Genomic DNA, 14,218 nt, shown 5'->3' on the forward strand with positions numbered 1-14,218 from the left:
ATGGCTCTTTGGTAATGGAATAATTCAACTTTATTGGTGATATTACATGGTCTCTTAGGCAAATGATTATCAGGATTTTTAAACTTAATGATTCCTTGTTCAAAATTTGCTGTTTGTAGCCAAGTAAATTTCAAAACAAAACATAAAAACAGAGAAAGCTCTATTTTAACTGTATTTTACATTTTTTTTTTTTCTTAAAATGGAGTTTTGCACTTGTCACCCAGGCTGGAGTGCAATGGTGTGATCTTGGCTCACTGCAACCTCCACCTCCCAGGTTCAGACAATTTCCCTGCCTCAGCCTCCCAAGTACCTGGGATTACAGGCACATGTCACCTAGCCCAGCTAAATTTTATATTTTCAGTAGAGATGGGGTTTCGTATGTTGGCCACGCTGGTCTCGAACTCCTGTCTGCAGGTGATCCACTTGCCTCAGGCTCCCAAAGTGCTGGGATTACAGGCATGAGCCACTGCGCTCGGCCTATTTTACAATTTCTTACATATGTGCTAATGGCTAAGAGACTGCTAAATTAAAATTTTTTTTCTTAAAAATTTGCCAAGAGAGCAGATTTTCTGTTAAATGCTCTTATCAAACAAAATAATAACAATAAATAAAAAGGTGTGAGGAAGCTTTTGGAGGCAATGGGTATGTTTATGGCATAGATTGTGGTGCTGGTTTCACAGTGTATGCTTACATTCTAACTCTTCCAGTAGCGTTCGTTAAATATGGACTGCTTTTTATATATAAACCATACCTCAACAAAGTGGTTTTAAAAGATAAAGAAGATTTTCCCAAGTACTCCATTTTTCTATTATTTTTTAGAAGATTGTTAATTGCCTTAATATTCTTGATGTAATTTTTAAAAATACCCATCTCTCAAAACAAAATAATTGAAATACTGCGATTTGTCCTACAAATCCAAGATTTCAGATTTGCTCCAGAGAACCAGTGTGGTGTGAACTAGTAAGGAATTGCAGGCAGCAGAAATGGAAGCACTGATGGTGCTTTCCTTCTTAGTGTCAAGCGGTGTCATTTACATGCTATGTAGTTTTACTTTCAACCCTTTAATGACAACTTAAAAGTCTATTATGTGAGGACACTAGACCAACGCACCTTTGCTTCATTCTATACTACTCTATACTATATACTATACCTCACTCAATACTACCAAGCCTGCTGAGAGAGGGTCTGCCAGGCACAGTGTTTGCCATGGCGCAGTTTTATCACTCATATCAGCACTAAGGATATAAGCATATGTTCCTTTTCCATCTTCCTCCATCCCACTTGCCATATCTAGATAGTGCCTGTTATATATATCCATACTGAGTCATCTATGATAAATGACCTTGAAGTATTCATCAGGCTTTTTTGCTGTAAGAGGAAGATGTTCAATTGAATTAAGGCAAAAAGAGAGAATTTTTGACTCCTGTAACTATAAGTACAGAGGTGTACCCAACCTTAGAAAAAGGGAGTTCAGGCACTTTAATAATGCTGTTGTGTTGTGATTATATTTCTTTTTTTTTTTTTTTAAATAAAAAGGCAGGTTTTATTAGTCAACTACAGTCACAACACAATCATCATAGATTTCCCCTTCTGTACTCATCCCACCAAACACAAAACAGAGCAGTGTATCAGCCTGGCTTTCCTTGTGTGAGTCACTACTGTGGGTCATTACTGTGTCAGCTGAATCTCCTTCCTCAGCTTCATGATTCAGAGTGAGAGAATTGGAATCTTCCTTCTCAGAAGCACATGTCACTGGCCACGGAATGATACCCAAGGAGTGGCCCAATCGTCCAGGGCGTGGAAAAGTATCAAACTTAAGCAAGGTCCAATGCTGCTTTTCTGTGTGATACTAGTACGTTGTGTCCAGCGCTCCTGCAGGAGTCATTCCACCAAAGATGTACAAGTGTTTTCCCAAGGCCACAGCTGAGTGGGCAGCACAGCCTGCTAGAGCAGCCTCCGTGGGACTTAGTTTCTGCCGTTTCATGTCACTTATATCAATGTAATGGAGATTAACATAGAATTTGTCTATCGCCAAGGCTCCATGGATGAAGAGCTTTGTCCCTGCTGCCACTATCACATGACCATGCCTGGGGTATGGAGGATTTCCAAGTGTCTCTGGCTGTGACCAGGTCAGAGTGTTTGCATCAGACACATGCAGCTTCATGTCCTGCACCAGGCTAGACACCTCTCTCTCCAACCCCAAAGGCATACAGCTGGTTTCCAATGGCTGCCGATGACGTGTAGAATGTTCTTGGGGATGGTAGGGGGCTGGTCACTTCTGACGTGGTCCATGTCCTGGTTTCAGGATTCAGGACTTGTAGACAATTTAGATTTCCTGATTGGCTGGCACCTCCAAATACCCAAATACTGTCAGGTGTGCAGGAGGGAATGAAGCTAGCATGTTTATACCGGGGCAAGAGGTCCCTGCAGGTAACTAAGTCCCACTGGTGTTTTCCGAGATTCATGGTGTGCACATCTGAGAAGCTTCTGTTTGGATTTGCTCCCCCAACAATGAAGACCTTCCCTCTCTTGGCATTACCAACTGGGGGTAACTATGAACAGCTGTGGCCAGCTCAAGCACAGGAGCTGTCTCCAGGGAGAGTCAAGGTGTACGACACTGCTTTCCTGGGCTTGTGTCCAGGTTCCAAGACTGGCAGCTGCTTCACAGTGTCTTGTGGTGACTGCTGACTATATTTCTTATCTCTCAGTGTCTGTGTGGCCTTATTTGTGGTTGTTTCCAGGAGCTCAGGCTTTGTCAACAGGGTTCATACTCTTTTCCTTTGTTCTGCTTGTCCTTGCGTAGCTTGACTTGTCGCACTAGGACCAGTATATGACAAGCAAGATGGCCACCAGTAACCCTAGACTTCTTAGTCTTAGCATCAACATTCCACCCCCAAGGGGAAAGAGTGTTGCCTTCCAACAGTCGCAGCAAATTATTTTGGGGATAATTTGGTCTGTCTGACTTGAGACATGCTCCTGCCACTGAACTGTCTAGCTGTAGAAAGAAGGCACATTGATTGGTCACGACTGAGACTTGGTCTCCCGCTGTGTCAAGGAATGGAGAACTGGCCTCATCTGAACCCGGTGGAATTCAACTGAAGGAGAATGATTGGAGATCTAGACTTGTCAAAACAGTCAATCAACAAAAAGAGGCAAACACCTTATTTTTCTGAATTTTAAAAACTTTTATGAGGCTGCTCACATTCATTAAAGAACACATGACCATATGATAATCGTGAAAATTAAGTGATGATGAATAGTCTCTCTATTTGTTCTTATATGTGAACATTTCCATATTAAGAAAAAGAAGTATCGTTGTTTCTTAAGAGCCAGTGCTCCAAGATTGAATAGCATGACTTATAACCCTAAATATCTATTCTCATGACTGACACCACCCAAGACCTAGGGAATCACTTCATACATATCCTTTCCAATATTCTATGTCCTTGAAAGAGAAGGCAGCTGTATTTAAATGCCACAAATGTCTGTGGGCAGTTTCCTTGCCAGTTTCTGAAACAAATAATGCTTTGAGTGGAGGGAAGATTTGAGCAGGGGAATCATTTAGCTAAGATAAAAAAAAAAAAAAAATTAACTTGTCAAATGACTTCTCACAGACAAGAAGAATGCAGTAGATTCTTGCATTATAAAAGATCACTTCCCATAATACTGTTTCTTGCTTCATTTCATGTTGCAGTTTGTGGTTCCAGTATTAACCACAAATCATAATGACATTCACAGCAGTTGCACCTGGTGGCATTTTTAGAGAATTAAGCCATTTATGTTACTTCTAGACATAACATGAATTGTGATACCAGTTTAACCAGCTGAAAATTGAACACAGGAATTGGGAGTAGTTTTAATTTTATTAACAAATACAATAAGATTTATGTAAATTTTTTAAAATTAAATATTATATTTTAAATTTGTATTTGTTTTATAATTTTAAAAACTAATGAGAAATATTTTATAAGATAATTTTTTGAAAACATAAAAAATAATTTAATTTTTGAATTCTTTTTTTTTTAATTTTTATTTTTTTAATAAAGATGGGCTTTCACCATGTTGGTCAGGCTGGTCTTGAACTCCCAACCTCAGGTTATCTGTCCACTTTGGCCTCCAAAGTGCTTGGATTACAGGCGTGAGCCACCACGCCCGGCCTCTTGAATTCTTTACATTAAGTTTAATTGCTGTTTTGATGAAACTGTATTCAAGCTTTGCATACATTGAATATGATTACATATTGTCTTTTCATCTTTTAGAATAACTGCTGCAATAGATCTCAAAATAGGTAAAAAAAATGGATTATTATAAAATAATTATTTTGCTAAAATGAAGGCAAGAAGAACACATTTTGTGTAATAAATAAGTCATAAATTAAGCTTGTCTTTATTGCTGATCCATACATTGATCATGCATCAACAGTACAACCAGACATGTGCAATAATAACTAAATTCTTTTGTCCTTGATATCGTGCTAGTTTTCAGCCTTATGAAATCATAGTCTTTGGATTTTGTCATTAGGAAGGTGTATTTGTCAAGTCAGGAAGATAAGACATATGCTTAATGGTATGTGAGCCTCATTATTCCCCCTCCTCTGGGCCCTACTGATGTTAAAGGAAGAACTAAACGAAGACAAGAAACTGGTCTAAACCCGGATGTTGTGAGAGAATTTAAGGTGTTGATAAAAGCAGCCTGTAGTCGCAGGCAAGGCCAGTGAAGACAGAAAAGTGCAGTCAAGAGTTAGCTGATGAGTGGGAGACCAAGGGAAGCCTTCAAGACTAGTTTTATGCTGAAAAGTTTGGAGTTTGAAGCTTTGCCTGTTCTCTTGGACTGCTTGAGTTACTCTGACGTTTTCTGTGTTTTCAAGCCAATTATGCTGTTATTTTCCGTCTTTATTAACTGGCATATATATCACATCATATTTCCAAATAGATATCTTTAGTGGGTTCAGATCTCTGTGTGAAAATTTAGGTATGTAATAAATTCATATGTATGATGAATAAATAAATACACATGTGTAATTAAATTTTTTCTTCGAGTCTCCAGAAGGTATCATAAAATTGGTGTCAATCAGTTCCATTTAATCTAAATTAATTCAGAATTTTTATTCTTCACCTCTGCATGCCTGTTTTCTCGTCTGTAAAGTGAGTTCTATAGCAGTACTTACATGATAGGGTGGTTGTGGGAATTAAATGTGTTAACATGTAAACTACACAGAACGTATAAACTGCACGCCTGGTCCCTATCAAAATGTGTGATTCTATTCTTATGGCCTCATCCTTCCTGTTGTCCCTGTACTCCAGGAGATGGTGATGGGTTGTGAGGGAGCCAGGTACTGTGGGTGCATCTTCTTGATTTTCACCATCTATGCATGCAGGCATCTATGCTGAGAAGTCTCCTTCCTTTAAAGTTTCCATATAGTTACTACCACATCCTGTCTACAAGACCCTCTCTGGTTTCACTTTACATTTAGTTATTTCCACACTTTTTTTGAGCACATAAGAAACATTTGGCTTGGAAATTCTGAGTCAGAGATATCTATTTAAATAATGCAAATGGAACCTCTATGCTAATGCTCTGCCATGGTGCAGGGCTCACCAAAGCTTTCCACCTTCCACTCTACTGGGAACTGACTTACAAACGCTTCAATCCTCATATCCTTCCAAATTTAAGGATTTCTACTTTGTACACCTACTTCAGCACTCAGCCTGGGGAAGGGAGGCCGGCGAAGGACTCTGGGGCTCCTCAGGGCCTTGCTAGCTCCCGGGTTCCCTTGCTTTCCTCTTATTCCTCTGCCCCAACCTACATTACCTTCATTTCCTACAGATCTTATAAAATCGGAGCTGGAGGACTGGCTTTTAAGTCGGCAGACGTTCTCTCAGGCCCACTGTTTATATCCCTGGCTGCCCAAGCCCAGATGCTTTGCCTTCTGTAACTGAAAAACCACCACCCACCCCAGCTTTCCACCCCTACCCCCACCACCACTTCCCTATTTTCTTTGTTAGCAAACCTCCCCCGGCAACTTTTCTAATGTACTAATTTGATTAAGGAAAAGGCCAAGGAGCAAACAAACAAAAAATCAACGATTTATATTTCAAGATGTTCTTTTGTTCTAGTAACTCTGTGTTCTGAGAAAGAAAATTGACTTCTCATTTAGATGTGTTCATCCTTGCCTGCAGTCTTTAAAAGGATGAGAACTAGTTTTCTGTAAAGAATCTATTTCACAAAAATAGTACATCCTTCAACCATGCATGCATGCACTCTGTGGTTCTATGGGTAATATTTCCTATCCCCTCTGCAGGGTTAAAGCTAAATAGTGGGTTACATCTGTAATCCCCTTGGCTAGAATTGTCCACATTTTATAGAGAGAGGCTTTCTTTCCTCTAAATGCTGATCTAAGCCATTCCCATCCGCCGCTTTACCCTCCTGGAGATATTGGCATGATGCTGGCTGAAGTTCTCCTTCATGAACAAGCTCTGAGGAAACCTCTTGCAGAAGGGGTGAAGAGTTGTTTTTTCTTACAGAAAAAGTCTCTTGTATGTTTCTCTAAGCTAGTATACTTCTGAAAGTGAAAGGGGACACTATTAATAATTATGCCAGGACACCATGTGTGAATTCGAATACTCCCCCGCAAAGTAAGCCTTGTGGCTCTACTTAGAGTTTATAGACAGTGTAGCCTATTTCCCAAACCAAAGTTTTAGCCATGTATACTCTCTCCACATTGCTATTGCCTAGTCTTTTCCCATCACCCGCTTAGTTCAAGAAGTTATTAGTCAAACTGAGGCTTGCATAGGATTAGTGGTCTCTCTCTGATTTGTGGAGTCCACTAAGCCTGTGTGTCCATAGTTTTTTTGTTTTTTTTTTTTGCTGTGGTTTCTTTAAGAGTCTCAGGTAAAGACAAAATGCTGCTTTCATAAAGGCAAAGCAAAAGAAAGATGCTTACTCTAAAAAAATGCTTAGCAGCTCTCTGAAAAATGTCTCTCTGCAAGACTACCCGATTCTCTCTGGCTTTGTAATGAAATCTCAACTCCTCTTCAAAAACAAGCTCTGTCTCCCAGCATGTGCCCAGGCCAGTGTTTCTGGCAGCCCTGCAGGGTAACTGGGACTCTCTGTCTCACTGTGCTTTTATAAATATCTCTTTTGGAAATTCAAAACTTAAAGAATGGGCTCTAAAGATAATTTTTATCCCTCCCTAAGTGTTCTCCTCTGATTTAGCAAATTGAATCTTGGCAATTTACAAGGCTCTGCTGACTCTTGTTTCTTTCTTTACATAATTTCCTTGCATCTACTCAGAATATTTAAAGCATTCGGTAATTTGCTTACACTCAGTCTCATCTCTGTCCACTGGTTTATCTAGAACCTGTGTTGACTTTGGAGTCTGCCTCCTCCCCAAGTTCTCTCCCACCTGTCACCTCGAGGTGACTTGCTGTGGTGCATGTAATTGTCATGGATGGGCACAACAGTGGGCACTGTCACTGCAGTGTCGTCCAGGTTCTTGGCATTTTGAAAGAAGTGTTGAAAGAAAGACTGCAAGTTGTCCAGGTTCTTGCCGTTTTGAAAGAAGAATTGGAGAAAACGCCCAACAAAACAAAGAAGGAATGAAGCAACAACATAACAAAAGCAAGGATTTATTGAAAACGAAAGTACACTCCACAGTGTGGGAGGGGACCCGAGCAGATGCTCAAGGTCCTGGTTACAGAATCTTCTTGGGTTCAGATACCCAAATGAAGTGGTATCTGGATAAGTGAAGTGGTAGCCGGCAATCAGTCTGATTGGTTGCCGACAGCAACCATTCAGGGGCTCCAGTGGAGTTACAAAGTTGCAAAGACTAGACCTGCACTCAGTATGATTTGTTGACACTCTCCTATCTGCCACAAAGAAATGTCAAAGGGAGTAGCATCTGGCCCTTTTATCACTTAGGCATTGAAAGTTAGGGTTTTCCTTTCAGTTTAGTTACAGGAAGTCCGCGTGAAACAGCCTTAGGTTCCCTGCCTCCGGACCTTATTCTGCCTCAGGTACCATTATCAGCTCACAAGACTCAGCTGTGTAAGATATAGAACTTTATTTTCTTAATTTAAACAGTCTTAAATAGGAGTTCCACAAAGTGGTTTCAGCCTAATCTTTTTCAATTCTAAATAAGCTCAATTCATTTAAGGATTGTCTTTAGCTGATGAATGTGTTATATTTCATAGAGAAAATCAAGTATTTCATCATCTTCTTCTGAAGAGGGGGATTAAATAATAACAATGGTAGTCTGTAATTGCTGCATAATAAAATAAAGTGTACCGTTGTTGCGTTCAATATAAAAGCTAACCCCCAGCTCTGCTTAAAATTAACTAACTCCCTGTAAAACTTACCTTATGTATTCTCCCTGCATTCTCAGCAAGTTCCCAGGCATCTCAAAACTCCTGTTTTACTTGCTGACCAGCTGCAAGGTCACAGGGCAAGATAACACCCAAAGAACGTACAATGTGTTTCTCAAAATGCTATTTTTCAAATGTAAAGTACATCACAAGACATGTTACACATTAATCAACTGTTCTTTGTTCTGGCTTCTGTAAACCTGGTGTCCTGAATGTATTAAAAATGCCCCATTTTCTTTGTCCTGGGCTCAGCTTTGGGCTGCTAATCTGCTAAACCAGTAGCCACCTTAATAAAATCCTCCTGTCTCACCCATTGGTCTCTCCAATCTCCTGAATATTCTGCAACACATCCACCAAATCCTCCAGCTTCCCTGCTTCAGTGTCCACTTGCTCTGCCTTCCTCCTCCTGTTTCAATGGAAGGAATGTCTCTATGCCCGAGGCATGTCCTCCACGGTGCAGCAGCTCTCAGACCCTTCCAACTTATGGACGACTTCTCTTCCGAAATGATCCCCCTTTTCTTCATTTGCCCTGAGACCTTCAAGATGTATACTTTTATCAAAGGTTCAGACTTCTTAAACTGAAAAACACTTGCATTAAAACACCTTCCTCCCATGCTCTCCCACCCCCTGCCTTCACCCACTTTTCAGTGTGTTTGCTCTAATTAGTTTAGATCATTGTTTCTTCCCTCTCTCTGTGTAGACTCCTTTGAAGTACATGCTCTAAGACTATCTTCTTTTCTGTCCCTCCTTGTTAGCCTAAGAACTCCCCCTCACACCTCTTCATTTCATGAAAATTAAATTACCTGGCTCACCACCTATCCTTAAACTCAGTGTCATTTTTGTAGCCTCGGTACCCACATAGAAGATCTATCCAACCCCCAGGACTTGCAGCTCCCTGGTGTCCCTTTCATTTACACTGTTCTCCACCTAAACTCACCAGTCCTTCTCCTGGTTATTTCCCAGATATTGACATCACCAATAACTGTACCACTCCCAGATTCTCATTCTCTAACAGTCACTTTTTTTTCCCCAGGTCACATCTTTGAACAGTGCTACTCCAAAAGGCTTTGAACCACCAGGGATTTCTAATCAATTCATCCTACTGTTTTTCCCGTGTCCTCTCTCTCTCACTTCCTCACCGTGTCAATACTTGGCTTATATGCTGTCATCTATTGCTGTACTTCCTTGCATATATCATAATGTCACTGAACCCTCTCTCTCCATTGTCCTCACCAAGTGAAACTCAACCCTAGCAAAATTCATCTCTCTTCCTACTCTGGGCTGCATTTGAACACTAAAAAAATACATACTTCTTTTTATTTTTAATTTATATTTGTATTAATATCACTATAATATGATATGAACTATTATATTATAAATATGTATATTATAAAGTGTTAATTTTTATTGGTAATCATGATTCTGAAGTGAGAAGTCAACATTTTCTACTTCTCCCAGTATGGTTTTTGAATGAATTCCTTCCCTCATTCTGTGAGGTAACTATTTCATGTTATCCTCAACTGCTCAAATACCTTCCTCTCTTCATTCTATTAATGAATTTGCTTCTAATTTCAATGAGAAAATAGACCTACTTATAAAGGACTCCCTCTTCACCACCATGCTCACCAACATACATGCATTTGTAGCAATGCAATCTGCTTTCTACTCTCATCTAACCTCCAACTTCCATGTATATCCCACACCCTGTGTTCTCTTGCTCACTTAATGCTTTGTTCCTTCAGTCATCTCTGTCTAACCACTGCCCCAATTTCTGAGTCCTTCTTTACAACAAAATTCTTTAAAGGATTTGTCGATGCTCGCTGTGTCCCATTTGTCTCTTCTTGGTTTCACTTAAACCCACTCTCTTCTGTCTATGGAAATCACTCATCAAAGTCATCAATGACCACTACATTACCTAGTCTGAAGATCAACTCTGTCTTTGTCTATCCCAACTTCTCATCAGCACTTGACTGGTGACCACTCACTCCTTAGAGCACTCCTTCCTTTAGCTTCTGATACATGACACTATCCTTATTTTCTTCTCACTTTACAGGCCTCTCTTTCTCAGCTTCCTTGTCTGGATCCTTCTATTCTTCCTCATTTATGAGCCCTGGAGAGTTCCAAGGCTCAGCCTTTGAATCATTTCTTTGCACTGTCCACATTCACTAATAGGAAACTAAGGGTTAAGCGATCTATTAATAATTTGGTCCCATGGCTTTAAAGATCAATCATATTTTCTAGTTTCTCCTAAATTTATATCTTAACCATAAGCCTCTCTTATGAACCCCAGACTGCTATATTCAAAAGTCTGCCTACCCACCTTGAATATAAAATACACATGTCAAACTTAATTCCAAGAGAGAAATACTGATTTACCTCTTCCAACCCAGATTTTCCCTTAGTCTGCACAATATGCTAAGTGGAATTACAGTTCAATCAATTCTCCTGCCAAAAGTTTTGTACTCTTTCTTGACACCTCCCTTTCTATATGTGGGACACCATCAGATGGCACTGGGGCTGACTATGAATCACCAAAAAGATGACTGAAGACTAAGTGTTATGATACTACTATAAAGTTCCTTTCTGGCCCTTGGCCCTGACCCTTTCATGTCACCCCCTGCCCTCAGATATTAGATGAAATGTCATAGAAGACGTTTTCATCACTGTTAAGAAGTTCCCTCATGTTCCTTTCAAGAAAAATTGAGTAATTAGGCCAGGCATGGTGGCTCACACCTGTAATCCAAGCACTTTGGAGGCCAAGGTGGGCGGATCACCTGAGGTCGGGAGTTCAAGACCGGGCTGACCAACACAGTGAAACCCCGTTTAGTAAAAAAAAAAAAAAAAAGAATAATTGAGTAATTAATATTTTAATCATTGTAAAATATTCCTCTTTACCTCTAGTAAGGTTCATTGTCTTGAAGTCTACTTTATCTCATAATATAACCATTTCAGCTTCCTTGTGATTAGCATTTGCATGATACATTTTTTCATCCTTTTTTTTCTTAACATATGTGACTTTATATTTATAGTAAATTTCTTGTAGACAGCATAACTTGGGGCCTGTTTTTACTTTCTTTTTGCTCTTTGATTTCTCTTTGTCCTATCCATCTGTTCTTTGCTCTTTTTTCCTTCTGTTCCTGCCTTCTTTTGGATTAACTGAATTTTCTTTAGCATTGTAATTTATACCCACTTTTGGCTTATTAGCTACACTCCTTTCATTTTATTTTGACTATAAAAAATATGACTGGGGAGTAATTTACATTGTAATACTAGTCTTTTATAAGTTGTTCTTTTTTACAAACAGTAAATATCTTAATTTGCTATAACATTATACTGAATTTAAATGACATTTAAATTGACAATGTTTTTATACAATAGTGGCCAAAATTGATATAATAAAAACTGAAAAATGCTAGAAATGAGAAAATGGAGTTTTTTTGGGGAATTAATCCATAAATTAATTGGCTTTGTCAATGTACCACTTGTTTCAAAATTGATGTGAATAATAAAATGATTCTTTGCTGAGCATTTTCTGTGATGTTGACTAGAGCTATTTTGTTAGCCATAAATATTTAAAATAAATGGTGAATTGAGAATATCACTATTATATATAGTAATATATAACATAATATGTAATAGTGATATATCACTATTAGAACTTAAATGAATGCTTTGCAGCTTTGTAGGTGATCAGCACATGGTTCCTCATTAAGTAATCAGATTTTTATTACAATTCATGTCAAAGTAAGATTTATGAGACTTCCAGGTTAAAGTTAGCTTTATTTATCTGTGAACTCAAACATAGCTATTTAGTTCTGTCCCTCTTCCCCAATTCTGTCTTTTAAAAGTTTAAAAATACTTTCTATCTCAAAGTTTTATTTTGGTAGAATTGTTTTGTTTGCTTTGAACTTGAATCATGAGAGCATCTAGATGATTGCTTCGTGAAGTATGAGATAATGCTTTCCTACAAGGTGACTGTTAACATAAACAGGGGAAGATCTCTTAACTCATCTGATTGGGTTTCTATGAGGTTAAATCTGCAAATGAACCAAACCATTTATTAATAGCAAGGAACTCGAGGACGTTAGAGAAAGAAGAAACCTGAGAGATGATCCAGAGTACCACTGTGATTTTCAGACTACAACTTATATGTTAAAGTGCTAGGTTATCTAAAGATATACTCTGTGGTTTGAAACTGGCCAGGCTAGATCATTTATGTAAAGATGTACCCTGTATTTTGAGTCTGGCCAGTAATCTTTCAGAGTCAAAACAAGAAAATCTTTTCATAATAGGATTTCAATATAGGGCAGTCAAAGATTATTATATTAATTGATCTAAGTACTAGATCCAAACAGACTTACGATTAAAAATGCTAATCCTGGGTTGTAATGTCTGCTTCATTTTGGTTTGTTTTAATTATTTTGAAACCCATGGCTATCTTGAAGAGAGTAAAAGAATTGATAACACATACTTAAATGTAGACAATAAGTATTTTATTCAAATAAATACCAAATTTTGGAATAAATGACATCAAAACCTCATGGTCTCTAAATGAGAAAACTCCATATAGTAACAATTCGATTATTTCTGCAAAAGAAGTCAATTTTAACTCAATTCTGGTCTGTTTTTGAAGGTTTAAAAAGAAGATGTTCAAAGGAAATCATGAACTCTTTCATTTATGACCCATCCCCTTTTTGTTAAAAACTGCACATCTTCCTTTGATGTTACAAGTCAAAACAATGGCAATTTTGAGCATGACTTATGAAACCGAATACATCTTCCGTGCCCACATCCAAGATCCTTCCCTTTGAAATGGGATGTGTTTGTGTTTGTCTTTCCTATGAGTTGATGATCATTGCCTTAAAGTGTTTGCCATTGTTCCAAAACTGGACTTAATTCTGAGGATTTTGAAAAATGATTTGACAGCAAAACTTGATCATGTCTCAGACAGCAGACTCAAGCCAACGAGGCTGTCAAGACTGTTGAATGCAATCAGACTTTACTAATTTGCAAGAGAAATACAATTGTAGAGTTAATTGGCTTACCAAGTCCATTGCCTAATGCAGTTTCTTCCTGTGGATAAGTAACATGAAAACATTATAATGAGAATGCCAGTTGATTGATTTTCAAAAAGAAAAAATTTTTTTATAGGCACATAGAGTAAGAACAAAATGAGTCACAGCTTTTTCAAAAGAGTGGTAATGTTGTTGTAGGTTCATTTGTCATCTCAATGCTACAAAGAAAAAGACTATGGCCAGTCGTACTTCTTACAATGTTATAGGCGTCTTTTTCTCTGATTGAATGTTTATTGAATTTTTCCCTTATGTTTTATGTTTATTGATCTGAATTATATTTAATTCAGAATAGTACTAGAATTAGAAAGTTTAGGGCCTTTTCTCACTAAATCAGCTGGCATGGCTTTTTGATCTCTATCTATATATAGATATAGAGAGTTTAGATAGATAGATATCTATAAATATAGCTTATTTTCAGTGAATGAAAGATTTCCTTAATAATGCTTTTGTTTATTGGATATATTTTATATTCTAGTAGTTTTTGTTGTCGTTGTTGTTGTTTTGAGACGGGGTTTCGCTCTTGTTACCCAGGCTGGAGTGCAATGGCGCAATCTCGGCTCACCGCAACCTCCGCCTCCTGGGTTCAAGCAATTCTCCTGCCTCAGCCTCCTGAGTAGCTGGGATTACAGGCACGTGCCACCGTGCCAGCTAAATTTTTGTATTTTTAGTAGAGACAAGGTTTCACCATGTTGACCAGGATGGTCTCCATCTCTTGACCTCGTGATCCACCCGCCTCGGCCTCCCAAAGTGCTGGGATTATAGGCTTGAGCCACCGCGCCC

General features: G+C 38.6%; 1 pseudogene; it reads right to left on the bottom strand.

Moving 5' to 3' along the window:
• Positions 1–1,546: 1,546 nt before the first annotated feature.
• Positions 1,547–2,525, bottom strand: LOC100387097 (rab9 effector protein with kelch motifs pseudogene; annotated as a pseudogene).
• Between the last annotated feature and the right edge of the window lie 11,693 nt (positions 2,526–14,218).

This window comes from Callithrix jacchus, chromosome 4 (genome assembly GCF_049354715.1).
Source record: "Callithrix jacchus isolate 240 chromosome 4, calJac240_pri, whole genome shotgun sequence".
Taxonomy (NCBI): domain Eukaryota; kingdom Metazoa; phylum Chordata; class Mammalia; order Primates; family Cebidae; genus Callithrix; species Callithrix jacchus.